The following is a 21,072-nucleotide window of genomic DNA, read 5'->3' as shown; positions in this document are numbered from 1 at the left end:
TCGTTAGCACACTAGACAAAATGTTTAGTAGCATTTTGTCTGTCTTTACATTCTGAATTCATCTATTCAGGGTCAATAAAATAAGAACCAGTCAAACACTGAGTATGACATGTAATCGACTTACCTATCTCCTTTAAAATTGCTGGCCTTGTGCCAAAATTTGAAACCAGTACATGGATCCTAGTTTAGTACCTGTGTATTGCACTTCCTTTAAGTGTCTTTGACATCACTTTTTGAGTGGAGTTTAGTAGAGAGGGGACTATCCTATATATATATACCACATAAAAGCACTCAGTCCACTGTGGTGTCAGGAAGGGCATCCAATTGAAAATACCACACCAAAACAGACACAGAAGTCTGGTGCAGGCTTCTGCCTGGCCAGAAGGCAGACATTAAACAATGATGATGATGATGATGATGATCATGATGTGTGTGTTTATGCTTACAGTCATCGAAAAAAGCTAGTGATTTTTGTATTGCTTTATGTCCAGAAACGTAGCAGTTCAGCAAATAGAGATTGATAAACTAAGGACTAGACTGAAATAACTACTGGGATTGAGATGACTGAAAGCAGTGCCCCAGTATGGCCACAGTGGAATAACTGAAACCAGTAAAAAAAAAAAACAAATGTAATTTGGCGCAGGAGTGGCTGTGTGGTATGTAGCTTGCTTACCAACCACATGGTTTCGGGTTCAGTCCCACTGCGTGGTATCTTGGGCAAGTGTCTTTTGCTATAGCCTCGGGCCGGCCAATGCCTTGTGAGTGGATTTGGTAGACGGAAACTGAAAGAAGCCTGTCGTATATATGTATATATATATATATATATATATATATATATATATATATGTATGTATGTATGTATGTATGTATGTGTATGTATATGTTTGTGTGTCTGTGTTTGTCCCCCTAGTATTGCTTGACAACCGATGCTGGTGTGTTTACGTCCCCGTCACTTAGCGGTTTGGCAAAAGAGACCGATAGAATAAGTACTGGGCTTACAAAGAATAAGTTCCGGGGTCGATTTGCTCAACTAAAGGCTGTGCTCCAGCATGGCCACAGTCAAATGACTGAAACAAGTAAAAGAGTAAAAGAGTAAAGAGTAGAATTAATTCCTCTTATGGCTCTTTCATATATTTAGTTGAGATTAATTATACCACATCTACATTAAGTGTTCGTGTACAAATGTTAAAGATCATTTCTTTCTTTCTTTATTTCTGTCTGTCTTTTTTGTTTCTCTCTTTATTTTGTGTTTCATTAGACGCTTTGAAATTCCTTTCCTTTATAGCAGCATGAACAAGTTGAAAACATTTTCTAAGGCTTTTTAACTGCAACGTTTTACCAAGAAATCAACTTCTTTCAAACGATAGAGGTTACAAATTGTATATCAAAGTTAATTTCAACTGAATGTAACATATGAACAAAAATACTTAGAAATATTTTCAGAAACGTTCATTCATTAGAGAGGCTTAATTGTGAATTTCAAATACTAGTTTTCTTTTGAGCACATCTATTCAATCCGAAACTCAAAATGTTCAACAGTAATAGGCTGTTGTTGTAGTTGTCATTTTTGTTGTTGTTGTTGTTGCTGTCAGTGTTGTTGTTGTCAGATGGTTTGTTTGTCTGGGGAAGGGGGTGGATATTTTTTATGTAATTTTTTTTTTTTTTTTTTTTTTTTCACATTTTTACCTCTTACATATACTGGAAGCAAGGTATTTAACTTAACATGCAATATTCTGAATAGATTTATTTACAGCAATATGTTAAAATACTTTAGTTAATTTTCAATTTAAAACCATTTACCAAATTTATTTCAGGAGCTGATCAATAAAATAGTCAATTACTTTACAGATGAGGTAAAATAAACTACATATAAAAATAGCATACGCTGCCCCCTCCTCCATTTTCTTATCATCACCACCATTATTATTATCATTATCATTATTCTATTCCCTTCTGTTTGTTTTGCTATGCTTTGCAGTAGCATTCCACCTCAGCCCACCCACCAGTATTAATTGACAGTATGTGTTTTGTTTTATTAGTCTAAGGCAGAGCAGCATAAATAGTCTTTTCAAGCCTCACTTGACTGAAAGATTGAGTAAATGTGTATGATTAATATGGTTTATGTTCAATTTGAACTCTTGTATAATATGTTGAATGCAGGCTAACGTGTTTAATGAAGCCAAAACAGAATTTTTAATTAATTGAAAATAAATATCAACACTGTCATCATTATGATCGTTTTAATATCCACTCTTCCATGCTTGTGTGGGTCGTTGTAAAGAAAAAAACATTAGTGTTAATGAGGTTTCTTGTCAGAAAGAGCAAGGGAGAGAACTCAAATTCAAATTAAATGGCAGTTTAAAAGTAAGACATAAGAAAGGAGACACATGTGTAATCAATGTTTTGCTGATAAATGTTCTCAATGAAAATGCCTAAATCTAATTACAATATTCAGTGTGAGTAGTTACTTGTATAAGCAGATCAATGGCACTTGTGCATGTGCTAGTAGGGTGCCAGAAGCACCATCCGAGCGTGATCGTTGCCAGAGCAGCCAACTGGCTTCCGTACCCGTGGCATGTAAAAGTGCACCATTCGAGCGTGATCGTTACCAATGTTGCTTCACTGGCACCTTTGACGGTGGCACGTGTAAAAAGATTCAAGCAAGGTCATTGCCAGTACCGCCTGATTGGCCCCCGTGCCGGTGGCATGCAAAAAGCACCCACTACACTCTCGGAGTGGTTGGCGATAGGAAGGGCATCCAGCTGTAGAAACTCTGCCAGATCAAGATTGGAGCCTGGTGCAGCCATCTGGTTCACCAGTCCTCAGTCAAAATCGTCCACCCCATGCTAGCATGGAAAGCGGACTTTAAACGACGATGATGATGATGGATATTCATATAGCTCAACTTAAATTCCACTTATATAAAATTGTTCCATTAACCTTTTGCCTGTCCAAAACATTTCCATAAGTTTGTCCAAAATGTCCATACTTGTTTCCAAACTTTTAGTTAACCTGTGTTTCGTACATTCTGAGTAATATAAAGCTTTCTTTTCATATGTCTCAATTTTCACTATGGTGGTTGAAAGAAAAAAAAATTGGGAAAGTGTATCATATATAATGCATTAATGCCAAAGAAATATGTTCTGATCAACTTATATGATTCCCAAGACAGGAAAAAGATCAACACATACAGGCTCTTAGTTTCTGTGCATCAAAAGTAAGAAACAAGTGGGATGAAGATTTGGTAAAAGAAAATATAATCTTCACAGCAAAATCACAAAGACTACAGGAATTCACTTATGTCATGTAGCATTTCATTTTAAGAAAACACACACATACACATACTCTCTCTCTCTCTCTCTCTCTCTCTCTCTCTCTCTCTCTCTCTCTCTCTCTCTCTCTCTCTCTCGATATATATATCTATTTATTTATTTATATAAATAAGGATAAGATCGTTAATTTAAATATCGATCTTATCAAGTGGCCAGCATGGGAATAAAAACCTTCAAAGATAATAATTATTATTAAAATCATAATTTAGGGTATCTAAGAGATACCTCCACCCTGGAAATAGCAGCCAAAACTTGACTCTAAAACCACATAAAATGTTCATACAGCACCTGGTTCTGTATGAACATTTAATGTGGTTTTAGAGTCAAGTTTTGGCTGCTATTTCCAGTTTGGAATTATCTCTTAGATACCCTAAATTATAATTTAAATATTATATATATATATATAATATATATATATATATATATATAATTTCAACAATATATATATATATATATATATATATATATGTATATGTGTGTGTGTGTCTTTTTATTTCTATCTCTCAGAAATTCAGCTTTAAAACATTGATCATTATTTTCATATGGTCTGGTACTTATAAAATGGTGTCTTCTTAAGACTAATCTTTTTAATTTTCTATCATCAAGTGTTATACGGCCCAGTGATTGCCTTTATTAAAAGACATTTACTCCAATCATTCAAGAGTAGAGTTTAGCTATACAAAGCATGTACTCATCAAACAAACATATTGAGTTTAAGGCAGCTATAAAAAATCAATAGGAACCAGTAAAATATATCAATTACTAAATGTTTGTGAACGTATTTCTCCACCTCAGACTTCAAGCAGGTGAATAAAAACATTTGAAATGAAACATTTATACAATTTGGAGTGGGGTGGGGGATTTGTGATGTAAGTTTTCACAAAAAATGGCAAAAAGTCTATCCATTTTCAAGCTCTGTCTTGCTCTATTCAAAAATTGTTTTGACTTAGAAGTGCTAAATTGCCCCAAGGTTACAGAGAATTTGATTCTCTTGGAATAAATGTAAATGGTTTGGTCATGCAAATCTTTTACTGCAAGTTATTGTCATTTAACTCCTGTACAGTCCAGATTAAACAGGCCTTTAATTACAGGTATTCCTAAAATGGCTATTCCATCATTTTAGGAGTATGTAGAATGTTTCTTTTTGTTTTCTTATATAAGATAGTAGAGTTACTAAGGCGGTTAGCTGGAAGAAATGTTAGCACGCTGGGCGAAATGCTTAGAGGTATTTTGTCTGCCACTACGTTCTGAGTTCAAATTCCGCCAAGATCGACTTTGCCTTTCATCCTTTTGGAGTTGATTGAACAAGTACCAGTTATGCACTTAATTCGCTTGTCACACACTCAGTGTGTAGCCCCTTGTAGGCAGTAAAGAAATAAGATAATAGAGTGACATGAGTGAAATGTGGTTGCTATTTCTAGCATAGAGACTCTCCAAGTAAAATAATAAAGTTGATGCTTAGTGGTGTACTTTCTTCAGCTTTAAGTATTTTGGCTGCACTTTAACATTGTCTCATATGCTCATTATCATTATGTTGACTAATCAACCTATTCAAGCATTAGTCATTAAACCATTCAGAAGCAATGTTACAATGGTGTTAGTCAAGCTTAGTACCCAAATTATGGGAATAAGCAAAATTAACATTAGATATATAGCTATACACAGTCCCTGCTCTGTTGTGTACTTAGAGTTTCGTGTCTCAATATTCTTCATTGACATTTAAGTTTAATGGTCCAAAAGCCCCATTAATATTTTCAAATTTTGCTTGCCTGGAGATTCCATCAGTTACACTTTTCGCTAATTTGAAACATAAAAGCTTTTGTTTCACTTAATTAAAGGTAGTCTGTAGATAAATTCCTAAGAGAGGAAAAGTAAACTACTTAAAGAAAACATCATAGACCCAAGAAACTCACTATTGAGGGTTCAGGCCACAGTCACTAAACTGAAGATCAAAAACTATGCCATGTTGATTTCGCCACCATCAACACTTATACACTACTTTATACTTTTTTCCAGCACTTGTAATTAATTAACAAGTTAATATTATATCTCAACATAAGGTGGCAAGCTCACAGAATCATTAGCATGCCAGGTGAGCTGGCAGAAACATTAGCACACTGAGCAAAATGCGTAACCATATTTCTGAGTTCACATTCCGCTGAGGTCGACTTTGCCTTTCATCCTTTCGGGGTCGATTAAATAGGTACCAGTTACACACTGGGGTCGATATAATCGACTTAATCCATTTGTCTGTCCTTGTTTGTCCTCTCTGTGTTTAGCCCCTTGTGGGTAGTAAAGAAATAGGTATTTCGTCCATCTTCACATTCCGGGTTTAAATTCCACTATGGTCATCTTTGTCTTTCATCCTTTTGGGGTTGATAAAATAACTACCAGGTGAACTCTGGTGTTGATGTAATCAACTTACCTATGCCAAAGCAGACATTGGAGCATGATGCAGTCCTTGAATGCATTGGATCCTATCAAACCATTCAGCCCATGCCAGAATGAAATACTGACATTAAAAGGCGGTGAGCTGTCAGAAACGTTGGCACGCCAGGCGAAATGCTTAGCAGTATTTCATCTGCCGTTACGTTCTGAGTTCAAATTCCGCCGAGGTCGACTTTGCCTTTCATCCTTTCGATAAATTAAGTACCAGTTACGCACTGGGGTCGATGTAATCGACTTAATACCTTTATCTGTCCTTGTTTGTCCCCTCTATGTTTAGCCCCTTGTGGGCAATAAAGAAATAGAAATACTGACATTAAATGATAATGAATAATCTTAAATCTTTGTATTCTTATTTAGATATGAATGGAGTAAGTCTATTGGCAATGATAGAATAACCCTAAACATATTTTTGTCGTGTGTCAAAGCTCTCAACATAATACTTTCTAGGGAAAAAAATACATTATTGCTAAAACAAATATCAATTTCCTTAATTATTGTATTAAGGGCCACAAAATAACACCTGGCCCTGCTCGGCAGTTTCCACTTAAACATCTTTAATCTTTTAGCATTCTGATAACTTTGTCTATTATAATGCTTCACATTGTTTTGAATTAATCATGCATTATCTCATAGCTTCAAGATTTTGATGATGATGATTATATACTTTTAGAATAATACTGTAGGTTAAATGTTCAAAGCCGGATTTGGTCACTTCGAAATTAAAACAGGCAGCATATCTGAGCCCAATATGGCTAATTTAAATGCTAAAAGGTTAGATACCTAATTCTAAACAACAACTTGAAAAGATCATGCATTTGCAAGCAAATGGCACATTTTTCAGATAAAGACCCTTAATAATGCATCAAAAAGGTGTTACTGTTTTCAAAAAAGATTTAAATCATTATAGAAAATTCTTGTCCCTACCCTATTGACAACTCTATTCCATTTGCAGTGGAGACCAACTTGTTGGATACTACTCTACCTGCAACATATACATGGATGGTATTCTGTTGCTGTCTCTCAAACCCTTTCCAAAAGTAGACTGTTGTATCCTTCTATTAAGAAAAGCAGCTGCCACAGTTGTTAGATGTTTAGGCAAATGACAATGCTACCTCATAATGAGATACTTTACCCCCATTACAGGACAACAAAGCATCCAATTTATGCTGGTTAAATCTCGTAAATGCAAAGAAAGAATGACAAAATATTATGCTGGAGGGTTCAAATTCCATTATGCAATCTTAGCATTTTCTATAGATGTGGAAAAGAGAATGTGTGCACTGATTTCTTGTCCTGAATTTGTTCTGTTCAATCAGATTATAGATTTCTTCAATAGTTCATTATGATTTGTGTCACCCAGTTGTGACATTGCATAAAAGAAAAAGATTTTCCATCTACTAAAAATATTTGCAAAATATGTTATGTTGTGAGTGCCAAATATGCACTGACCTAAAACTTAAATTTTAAAGTCCTTATGGAACAACACCTAATAAAAGCTATTCAGATGAAGGAGGAATATATATTGCATTCAGTTAGTGGTGGTGGTGGTGGTGGTGGAGGGGTAATATTCAAATATTTATCTTTTAGTAATGGTTCATGAATATTCACATTACAGTTTTCTTACTACTTGTTCTGATTACATCTCTTAAACTGTTTTTCAGGGTCTCAAAAAGCATTTTCTCTGGTTGGAACTTTCAACACTAACAACAGTGATAGAAAATATCATGACTATGGAAGCAAATAAGAACTACATAGAGTATCGATGTGCTGACACTATGAGGGATCATAATAGAGGGTGTGACCAAGTTGGGTAAATTCAAGAAAGCTCAGCTGTATATGAGATACTGTTTCACCCTGTGATTTCTCAGTGTCTGACATTTACAAGCGAAAGAGTTAATCTTATGGAAACAGACTTATCAATTGCTGACTCAATTCTAGATCCTAATAACATTTCCAGCTCTCATTCTTTATGCCACAGCACTACCATTATTTCTCAAGAGGGAGTGAATAACAGTAATACGGAGATTATTTCAAAGAGAGCTATAAAAGCACTTGAAAGAACTACTTTATGACTTTATTACTGTGTTAAATTATATAAACATAAAATCTAATTCCACATTAGAGTTATGCTTATTGCTGTTAACTCTTGCTAATTTTACGTTCTCAGAGTTCATTGCTTTTTTTCTTTTTTCTTTTTCTTAAAGGTGGAGGGAATGTTGCGATTCTACATTTCCTCAATAATTTATGTATCATGTGGTAGGTGAGCTCTCTTCCAAAAGTAAGCCAGATGGTGTGTTGCAGCATTGTTCCTTGAATAAAGTCTTCAATATATAGATCTATCTTGTTACTTCTTAAGAGAATTTATAATAAAAGTAATTTTATATTCTAAACTTCAAATTAAATATATAAGAAATGTGTAAAACATTATCAAATAGTGTTTCGAGGAGAAATTGTCTTGTTCTTGAGAGAAAAAGAGATATTTTCATCTAAAATTAATCAATAATTTTTGTGAATATTTACTTCAACAAATAGTTTAATATTATATTAGATATTTACTAACAATTAACTTTTTCAAATAAACATTTCCTCAATACTCTTGCAATGAATGCTAACAACTACCATTGAATACTCCTGTTATCACTGAGATAAAATGAAAGAAGTTATGAGGAAAATACATTAAATGAAGAGATTCATACTTGACAATTTTTCCGGTTCTTGGGCTGACAATGAAGTCTCCTGTGTTACCTGCTAAATGTGGTTAATGGAACCCTTGACAACTTTTAGTCACTATGTTTTCTTCATGCAAAGCCTCTGATAGAAATTTTATGAAGCAGAAAGAGATTAATTTCAGGCCCTTTCTGAGAAGTGGGTGGGGCTTGCTCCCAGTCAGAAAATCACAAAGTACCTTCTTAGATTTCCAGGCCCCTCCTTGGATCTTAAAGTCCTGGATAGCTGTACTAGCTGCCCTGACTTCAAATTCTGACTGGGAAAATAGCAAAGATTATAGACGATGCTGAAACAAATTAATAGATGTTATCACCAAAAACATAACCCAAATGAATTGAAATATTCAGTTTCCAACACTGTTCAGTGTTAATTAAATAATAAATACCAGATGGATCGCACTAACATTTAACTCTTTTGTCTCTACCATTGAGTTATTATCAGTTGACAGAAACAATTAATTCATGCTTGTGTATCATTATTGAAATAGTCATTACTGAAATAATGGGTTCTTCCAAAAATATTTAGTTGGGAATTACTAGAGTAGGTTGGTGGTTTTCACAGCCATGTTTTATTCAAAGACCTCAATAACAAAAGGTTGATAGTTCCTGCTGGCATACAGTATCAACAAGGGCTGAAACTTCAGACTTATTATCATGCTATTACATCTCCAATTGGCTTTTTTATGATGATAAATATTCCACATAAATATTGTTCTGAACTTGTTGCTAGTATTACTTATGTAAGACAGCAAGCTGACAGAATCATTAGCATATCTGATAAAATTCTTAGTGGTATTTCAAATGCTTAGTGGTATTTCAAGGCAGCAAGCTGGCAGAAACGTTAGCACACTGGGCGTACCTAGCGATATTTCGTCTGCCGCTATGTTCAGAGTTCAAATTCCACCAAGGTCGACTTTGCCTTTCATCCTTTCGGGATCAATTAAATAAGTACCAGTTATGCACTGGGGTCGATATAATCGACTTAATCCATTTGTCTGTCCTTGTTTGTCCACTCTGTGTGTAGCCCCTTGTGGGTAGTAAAGAAATAGGTATTTCATCTGGTTTTATGCTCCAAGTTCAAATTCCACTGAGGTTGACTTTGCCTTTCATCCTTTTGAAGTTGATGAAATAAGTACCAGTTGAAAACTGGGGTCGATGTAATGGACTTTACACTGGCCCCAAACTTACCAGCCTTGTTCCCAAATCTAAAACCAATATTTCTTACTTAAGTAGGGCAGTGAGCTTGCAAAATCATTATCACACTGGGTAAAAAGCTTAGAAGAATTTCATCTAGCTTTACGGTCTGAGTTCAAATTTCACCAAGGTCAACTTTGCCTTTCATGAAACCAACTGAAATGAGTCTGTAATACTGAATTGCATTCACACTAATATATCCACTCTTTAAAGCAGTGAGCTGGTAGAGTTGTTAGCATGCCAGGTGAAATGCTTAGAGGCACTTCACCTATTTTCATGCTCTGAGTTCAAATTCCACCAAAGTCAGCTCTGCCTTTCATCCTTTCAGGGTTGACAAACTAAGCACCAATTGAACATTAGGGAAGATGTAATCAACTTAACCCCTCCCTGAACTTGCTGGCCTTGTGCCAAAATTTGAAACACATATTACTTAAGTCCTTCATTCTTATGGAGCATAGGTCATGGACAACCTACCTCCGCCGTTCTTGACCCTAGGTTGCCTTTTCTGTTTCTCTGAGGGAAGGCCATCTTCTCACAGGTCTTGTTTGGTGCAAATTGTCATTGATACTTTTATAACTTAGCTTTTTTCTAGGTGGATATGTTGGCTCTATGCATATCCATTTTTACCTCAGGGTAGCAATAGTCCATATTACTCTGGCCTCTATCCTTCGACCTGCCTAGCATAGGAGGCCCTACCAGGATCTTGTCTCCTACTGGAATAGCTCTTAGTGTTATTGAAGCACACAAGCTATCACATCGCAACAAGGACTGGACTTTGTTGTGAACTAATATTATTGTTATATATGGACTTCATTTTGCAAGATATAAAGTCCAGTTCTTGCAACTGAAGGCAAGAGGATATAGCCACTCAAATGAACAGTGAATAAACGAAAGATAAGGCTAGTCCTGGAAAGTTTTGAACTTTCTATGTGGAAATGCAAAACAATATCCTAGCAGTTCTTTCACTTAATTCTCCACCATTTCTCTATAATTGGATATTTAATACATTCATAGTTATCTTCTTAAGGTGGTGAGCATGCCAGGCGAAATGCTTAGCGGTGGTTCATCTGTCTTTACATTCTGAGTTCAAATTCCGCTAAGGTCGACTTTGCCTTTCATCTTTTTGGGGTCGATAAATTAAGTACCAGTTGTGTACTGGAGTCAACCTAATTGACTGAACCCCTCCCCCAAAAAAAATTTCAGGCCTTGTGCCTAGAGTAGAAAAGAATACACTCATAGTTATCTTCTTTTAATCATGATAAGAATTTCCGTTACATAGATACAAGGCATATGGTAATTATTCAAATATTCTTTCACTACTACCATGCAATAAATGCTACATTCATGGTTTATAGAGTTTTCTAAATATTTTCATTCCTGCATTTTTAAAATAAATTAGCAGAACACAATTATTTTTCTCTAATATTTCACATGATAGAAATTAAGAGAAAGAATGAAATATATGAAAACTGAAGCATCCTAAAAGAGGGCGTGAGAAACAATGGGTGGAATATTTGGTGGAAATAAAGGGTGTAAAATTAAGATAGAACAGATAGATGACAAGATGAATAATCAGGAAGAGAAGAGTGAAAACTAAGGTAAAACAGAAAACAGGTTAGTGGAGGAAGGCAAGAAAAACATTGTGTTAAAGAAATATGAAGACAAACTTGCATGAATTATTCAGTTATATTTCTGCTAAAGATTATTCTCTTTCTTCTGTACTCTTCTGTCTTCTTCTTTTTTTTCTTTTTTTATATTTCAATAGTTTTCAGAAATGGCCATTAAATCAATAATTTGTTGCACTTAATTTGAAGCAACCTTTCAAAAAGGTATTTGTTTTGTATTAATATGCATTTCCAAACAAGCAAACTATTATGCATTTGCAAACCATAATAAATTTAGCAATCATTTTGCACTTTCAATATTTTCCTTGTCTTATTGATCGGCGATACTTTTAGATAAGATAAATACCATCAAAGACAAGCAAGAAAGACAAGGGGAGCTGTTTTATGGGCAAAATATTACAATAAATAAAATTGATTGCTTCTTTGATGATGTAAGAAAAAAAAATTAAGATGATCCAACAATTCCTACAGATAAGAAGTTTGATTCCCAACCATTTGGTCTTGGGTTCAATCCCATTGCACAGCACCTTGGTCAAGTATCTTCTACTATAGCCTTGGACCAACCAAAGCCTTGCAAGAGAATTTGGTAGACTGAAACTGAAAGGAGACCATCGTACATATATGTATGTGTATCTGTGTGTCTTGGTGTTTGGCCACCACCACCACATGATAGCCAGTGTTGGTTTCTTTATATCCCTGTAACATAGTGCTTTGGCAAAAGAGACCAATAGAATAAATACTAGGATTAGAAAGGAAAAGAGATACTGGGGTTAATTTCTTTGATTAAACCTTCAAGGCAGTAACCCAGCATGGCCACATCCAGTGACTGAAACAAAATAAAAAATATCAATGGATTTTTCCATAGTCTATATCTATGCATAGATTGATAGATACATGTACATAAAGATATATATATATATATATATATGTATATCATATGTGCATATATATATATATATATATATATAAATATATTAATCATGATAAGGAGAACAGATTTTTCACATCCATAATTTTATTCAACAGTTATTTACAGTATGTTTATGGGACCTATATGTGTTTCAACTGCTGTGGCTGGACACTTGGATATGCAGCCTAGCATTATTAGGACCATTGTGGTTAGCCAGCATCTAAAATCAACTTGAGAGGAAATGGTTACCACCAAGATAATACCACCCTTTAAACTCATTTTGAAATATATATATATATATATATATATATACATGCACATATACAGATATATACATATTTATATATATACATACACACACACACACAGATATATATACATATGAACACACACAATACATATATATATATATATATATATATATCATTTAATGTACACAGTATTAAGATATGAGCTACTAATAGTTTCTTGTTTTGGAGATGCAGATCTAGGCAGCTTTTTATAACATGCCTTGTGTCTCCAAGACTGCTTGGAGACAAAAGATGTATTATCAGAAAATTGCCTAAACATGTGCCCTCCAAAGCAAGAAATTATTAGCAACTCATATCTTTATACTGTGTACATTAAATGATATTTATTTCTCACTGGATGGAATACTTTTTTGTTAATCTTAACTTATGCATCAGTAAACTATATATATATATATAAACTTTTACTTTTTTCAGTCAATTGACTGCAGCCATGCTGGGGCACCGCCTTTAGTCGAGCAAATTGACCACAGGACTTATTCTTTGTAAGCCTAGTACTTATTCTATCGGTCTCGTTTGCTGAATCACTAAGTTATGGGGATATAAACACACCACCATCAATTGTCAAGCAATGGTGAGGGGGACATGCAGAGACACACAAACATATACACACACATACATATATAAGTATATACATGATGGGCTTCTTTCAGTTTCCGTCTACCAAATCCACTCACAAGGCTTTGGTCGGCCTGAGACTATAATAGAAGATGCTTACCCAAGGTGCCACGCAGTGGGACTAAACCTGGGACCACGTGGCTGGTAAGCAAGCTATTTACCACACAGCCACTCCTATAAATAAATTATTAAGGTGGCCATTCGCAATTTAGAACTGATAGGCAACAGTGACGGAGGGGGCTAGTAATCACCAACATTGCTAGAAATAACAGTCAAGACAACTCTTAGCCATGTGAGAGCATTTTTCTAACAGCTGACAAGGGAGACAGGCTCCCTCCCTATGACAAGCATATATGGGATGAAGTACTGACAGATGACCTCAGGACTCTGAACCTTTTGGAGGAGATTTTCTTTTTTAAACTTCTTTTTTTAAAAAAGCTATAAAATCTTTTATCAGGATGTTACTAACCATCTATATTTATGAGATGAGGAATTATGTACATTATTTGCATTATTTACAATTGACAGATATTTGTCCTCATCTTGCTTGTTGTTAACACAACGTTTTGGCTGATATACCCACCAGCCTTCATCAGGTGTCTTGGGGAAATTTTGAACCTGGGTTCTCATTCCTAAGGTATTTTTCAATGTCATTATAATTATTATTATTATTATTATTATTATTATGCCATATGCTCACGGGCATATGGTGTAGTAGTTAAGAGCACGGGCTACTAACCCCAAGAGTCTGAGTTTGAGTCCAGGCAGTGACCTAATAATAACAATAATAATAATAATAACAACAACAACATTGAAAAATACCTTAGAAATGAGTACCCAGGTTCGAAATTTCCCCAAGACACCTGATGAAGGTTGGAGGGTATATCAACCGAAATGTGTTAACAACAAACAAGATGAGGACAAATATCTGTCAATTGTAAATAATGTAAATAATGTTACTAACCTTTATTGGAAGAAGTTTTTGTCCTAGTCTATATGATGTGTATACATCATACACATCAAGATTGGTGTATAACATTATGAAGAACACTTAGAAATGTAGAAGATAAATAGCTACAGTGAATAGTCTTCCAACTAGCACCTTCAAAATGTGCAGTTCCATCAACATTGGACACTTGCTGTGGTGTGTAGCCCTCCTTGTCAATCATTTTTTTTCAGCTGCTCAGGTTAATTCATAGCAGCCTCTGTATCAGCACTCTGGCAGTATCAACAGTCATTTATAGGTTATGTAGATTAAAGTGCTTCTTAAACCTTTGGCATTTAAATCAGTTATATCTGGCTCAAATATTCTAATTGTTTTAATTTCAGATCTGCCAGATCTGGCCTCTCACACCTACCATGCAATGTCATGCTAAAAATAAATAATAGCATCATTGAAATCTTAAAGATATAAATTAATGCATGAGTCAGGGAAAACAATGTGATTGATAAGAATTACATTTGACAGAGATAAAGAGTTAAACCTTCCAAACTAGCCTTTCTTAATCAAAAGGGTTTTTTGCTAGAAGTTTCACTTACATTTTCCTGCAAATTATCATACAAACTTTGGGTTTTGTTTTTAATCCCTATCATGCTTATTGACACAGTACTTTGAGCTTCATTCTTGATCTATACATTCAACAGTGATCCCAATTTAAGTATCACATTAGATCTATGAACAAGGTCCAAGCACTTAATGGAGTAACTTCTTGAGCAATTGGCTTCCTTATTATTGTCATATATTGTTCCTACTGAAGACTTTGCAAGCCTTAACCCTTTCTTTACCAATCCGACTGAAACCAGCTCTGGCTCTGTAGTATAAATATCTTGTTTTCATAAGTTTTGAATTAAAATCTTCCACCAAACCTGAGCCACAATTTATGTTCCTAACACTAGCTGAATGATAACTAAGTTATTTTACTAAATTCTTTGCTATCTTCAAAATTAGCTGAAAGAAATACAGAGCATCTCAAAATAAATACAGTAACAAAAGGGTTAATGTTTTGGTAATGTGTCTGAATTTTTCCCCCACATCAAGTTTAATATCCACTGTAATCCTTTTACGGATCCTTTTCTTACCGCTGTGTTTGATGGTTTCTTTCTAGACATCTTCAGTTATAGGTAAAGCCTACAGCAGCTCCATCAACAATTATTCACAATAAATAAGTAAAAAAAAAAATAGTAGAACATCTGAGAGTAAAAATTTGTAGTTTTATTCCTATGGATGGGAAACTGGAAATGAGAAAATGAAGAGGGAAGGAGTGAGATAGAAAGAAGTACTGTATGGTTAGTGTTAGTAGAAGGGCAACCAGGTTTAAGGGCATGCTGGAAAATTATTTCTTTCCTGTGCACTAAAGATGGGCTTTTTGTTTCCAAAGCAGCTTTGAAACAGTTCAGTTGCTGACAATACATATCAGTGTTGATCGTTAGACTATTCACTAACAGTTCCTAATCAAAGACTCCTTGGACATCGCACCATACATTCAACATGGTCTTTTGGAGATGAAGGCTTCCACTTGGCTACTAAACCGGTTGGTACCCATGATTGATCCACTTAACAATAACATTTAATGTTTTTAGTAAAAGATCCATACTTCATCTCCAGTAACAGCTCTGTTTTAAAATGGAACAAGAAGTGGGAAGCGGTTATCACCCAACACAAAGCCACTTACCCTTATTCCACTCCCTCTCCCAGTTGAGAGTTCTTTGTCTTGCAAGTTACTTGGTAACACCACTGGTGTCAGTGCCATGTAAAAAGCACTAGCATGCCAAAGCAGATAATGGAGTCTGATGCAGCTCAAAAATCAGAACGAACCTGATGTATAACATAATGAACATAATATATATAATATATATATATATACTCTCTTTTTTTTCTTTTATACTTGTTTCAGTCATTTGACTGCAGCCATGCTGGAGCACCGCCTTTAGCCGAGCAAATCGACCCCGGGACTTATTCTTTGTAAGCCCAGTACTTATTCTATCAGGCTCTTTTGCCAAACCGCTAATTGACGGGGACGTAAACACACCAGCATCGGTTGTCAAGCAATGCTAGGGGAACAAACACAGACACACAAACACACATATATATATACATATATACAACAGGCTTCTTTCAGTTTCCGTCTACCAAATCCACTCACAAGGCATTGGTCAGCCCGGGGCTATAGCAGAAGACACTTGCCCAAGATGCCACGCAGTGGGACTGAACTCGGAACCATGTGGTTGGTTAGCAAGCTACTTACCACACAGCCACTCCTGCGCCTATGTACATATATATATATATATATATATATATATATATATATATATATATATATAATATATATATATATATATATATATATTCATGTTCCTTCTCGAGCCATGCCTAGCTCATAAGGGCCGGTTTCCTGGTTTCCTTGGCATATGGGTTCCCCACCTGGACGGGACGCCGATTCATCGCAGGTGAGCTGCAAGATGCAGGAGGAAAGAGTGAGAGAAAGTAGTGGCGAAAGAAGCAGCAGAAGTTCGTCATTACCTTCTGCCGGAGCAACGTGGAGCTTAGGTGTTTCACTCATAAACACACACATCGCTCGGTCTGAGATTCGAACCCACAATCCATCAACTGCAAGTCTGCTGCTGTAACCACTAGGCCATGTGCCTCCACACACACACACACACACACACACACACAATTACACATACATGGACATATACACACATGCACATTTATGCACACACATACTTCAAACTGCCAGTCAAACACCTTTCTACTGACTGCATCTCTGACCGTATCTCTAAGCGCATGTGAAGAGATACACAACTACACAAAAAGACCACCACTCCTGTTACCATGCTGCTGAATTCTTCCTAAAATATTAAGAGGCACAAAGTTCACTCACACATATAAACAGCCAAATCCACACACACACCATACACACAACACATACACACAAATATGCACACACACAGGCACACGCACACACACACACACAGACTTGTGTGCGCACAGATACCCACACATACCTCCTTCTCTTACACTCTCCTCTCTTAGAAAGAACTTTTTCTTCATCCATATATATATATATATATATGTAAGTATACATATATGTATATATACATATATGTATATATACATATATGTATATATATGCATGTATACATATATGTATACATACATATGTATGTATGTATACATATACATATATGTGTATATACATATATGTATATATATATATATGTATGTATACATATATGTATGTATACATATACATATATATATATATATATGTTTGTGCATTATGTATGTATACATATACATACATATATATATATATATATATATATATATATATATATATATATATATATATGTATTATGTATACATATACATATATATATATATATATGTATTATGTATGTATGTATACATATACATACATATATATATATATATGTATTATGTATGTATGTATACATATACATACATATATATATATATATATATATATATATAGACTGCCTGCCTAGCCAGTGGGGTGGCATCATTTGAAAGCTACAACTGCACGAGGAAGTGCATTGTAACCAGTGGCATATAGCATATGATAGTCTGGTTGATACAATGATATGTATTGTATAATAGGTTTGTGCATACATAAATACAGATATAGATATATGATAAATATACTATATATAACATTTTATTTATATAATTATAGATAGATAGATATGAATAATATGCATATAAATTTTTATATATACACACATGTATATATATGTGATAAATATATCTTGTCACCATCATCATTTAACATCTGTTTTCCATATGTATATAATACATAGATCATATATTGATAGATATAATACAAAGATAGATACACAAAACACACCCAGATTTATATATATATGTGTGCAGAGAGAGAGCGATAACACACATGCAACTATATGTGGGTGTGCATGCTTGTGCATACATACACATTTCCCTATCTACCTAGTGTGCCACTTTCTTCAATCTATAGCATCTCTACTCCCTTGCCTCTGCCATACTTTATCTACTGCCGAGGTCAGTCAATATGGCAAGCAGAGTAGCTATTGGAGCTCTGGCTTGCAGTTGACTTATATTAAAAAAAAAGTATAGCACTAATCGCATACACAAACAATACGCTTAGAATTATATCTTCATTTCTTATAGATCATATTTTACCCTAATTCCACATATTCTTAAGCAGCTTTCTTTATAATGCATATACTCTATTCTTTTTTTTTTATTTTATTTTTCTCTCACCTCTTTCTTGATAATTCTTCTTAAATCAAGACCCATAAACCTGAGCGATATAGTATGAGTACAAATATCAACATATTACTAATTGGTTCACTGAGACATGTTCTCGCACATTTTGCTGACAGGTAGATTCTGCAAGATGCCATCATTGATAGTGGCAGTGCTGCTGTCTATCTGTCATTGACTGACTTCCTTGTAAAATCTGCACATTAGCTTCCTATCATCAATGCAGTTGCAGGAATAAATATCTATGTAAGTAAGAATAAATCTATTCCTTCCTTGCTTCCTTCGAATTCAATTTGAACGGTTTTTAACCTGACTCAAATAAAAGAGAGTGAAAAATAGAAGGAAATGATTGCAGTGCAGTTATCAAACAGCTGCTATGAAGAGGAGGTCAGTACACAGACATGCATACACACACACATCAAATACACATACAATAAGACAATGAAGACAAGTGACTGGCTGATTTTTATGTGTAAAATTTTATAGTATCTATTGCTATTGTGAGCCATTCAGTAAGCTGCTGTATAAACTGATCCAGCCATTGAATACATTCCAAACCTGGAAATTGCTCTTGCACCAAGAGAGACCCTTCAATAAAAGACAATTATTTTCACTTGCTATTCTGAATTTTATTTATTTATTTATTTATTTATTCATTCATTCATTCATTTATTTGTGTATTTTTCTTGGCATTGTCTATTTGATACTCAGCAAGAAGATGCTGCTGATAATAGCCTAAGATTGCAATTTTGTTTTAACTACATAGTAATCTCATAATTTCTATATTTAGCACCTGAAGTAAAATTACAAAAATCTGGGTCATTTATAGATTCCAACTTGAAGATGTTTCTTTTATTTCTTTCCTCTTCTTCCTTTTTTTTTTTGTTTTTTTTTTCTGTCTTAATATTATTTCCCACACATATATACATCTCCACATTCAGATTTTCCATAGAAAAGTTTGTTGTGCATTAAAGTGAAATAATAGATAATGACACTGTATTTTGTTGATAAAATAATGCAGAGAATTGTTCTCAATATATCACATATACTTAGATTATTCAAGCACTCTACAAAATATTTCTTCAAGACATTAATGTAATATTTTTCATTTATTCAGTGTGGGGACAGGGGTAGAGTAATTATTTTGAGAATGGCAAAATTTTAAATTGTATGTTCCCCAGAATTATCAGTTTCTCCACTGATTATTGTGAAGGCCGTTTGAGGTTTTGTCCCAAGAGTATATTGGGTACTCTTTACTATGTGTACTCCAGTTTTAGAATTGGTACAAATATTTCTACATATTGTAAAAGATGACTAAAAGGATTGGTGACAGGAAGGGCATCCAGGTGTTAAATAGCACTTCTTTCAGAGGTATAGGCAAGTCTTTCATAGTAAGAGACAAGGAAAAGACCATCTGTTCTATATACAGGTGCCAGCATGGCTGTGTGGTAAGGAGTTTGTTCCTAACCACATGGTTACAGGTTCAATCCCATTCTGTGGTACCTTGGGCAAGTGTCTTCTACTATAGCCTTGGGCCAACCAAAGCCTTGTGAGTGGATTTGGTAGATGGAAACTGAAAAAACTCATCATATATATATATATAGTTTGATTTGAAAACCCCACTAGAATGGGAGAAAGCACTAATGATCTAAGTGATTTGATATATATATAAAAAATGTAATATACAAATAAATATCTGTAAATATAAACCATCCGATTTTCTGAGTACCTCATTACTTCTAATATATATATATATATATATATATATTATATATATATATATATATATATATATATATATATATATGTATATAAAAATATATATATGATGCCACCTGTCTACACCACCTGTCTTCATCTTTTGTCTTTTTTTGTGAATTTTCCCTATATACTGTTGTGTCTGGGGAGAGTCATTCTCTTTTTGTGCCTTATGATTTAACACACTCACTGGTAAAATTTCCACTTATTCCTTATTTTTATTTTCCTAAAATTTTCGTTGTGCCTTGCAACCTTTTCAATAGTCTTGACTCTCCCTATATATATGTGTGTGTGTGTGCATGTGTGTGTGTGTATACATCTATGTGTGTGTGTGTATCTATGTGTGTGTATCTTTGGAGCTGTGTTTGTCCCCCACCGCTGCTTGACAACCAGTGTTGGTGTGTATATGTTCCCATAACTTAGCAGTTATATAAAAGAAGGTGATCGAATAAGTGCCAGGCTTTAAAAAAATAAGTACTAGGGTTAACTCATTCAACTAAAATTCTTCAAGGTGATGCCCCAGCATGGCCACAATTTAATGACTGAAACAAGTAAAAAGATATATATATATATGTATATATATCAGGCATGTGCCGACAGTAATTACTCAGGGCAGGCAGTTACAGTATTACTCTTTTACTCTTTTACTTGTTTCAGTCATTTGACTGCAGCCATGCTGGAGCACCGCCTTTAGTCAAACAAATCAACCCCATGACTTATTCTTTGTAAGCCTAGGACTTATTCTATCAGTCTCTTTTTGCCAAACCGCTAAGTTACAGGGGACGTAAACACACCACCATCGGTTGTCAAGTGATGTTGGGGGGACAAACACAGACACACAAACATATACACACACATGCATATATATATATATATACATATA

Source organism: Octopus sinensis, linkage group LG1, assembly GCF_006345805.1.
Source record: "Octopus sinensis linkage group LG1, ASM634580v1, whole genome shotgun sequence".
In the NCBI taxonomy this organism is placed as follows: domain Eukaryota; kingdom Metazoa; phylum Mollusca; class Cephalopoda; order Octopoda; family Octopodidae; genus Octopus; species Octopus sinensis.
Note: the sequence above shows the minus strand (reverse complement) of the source record.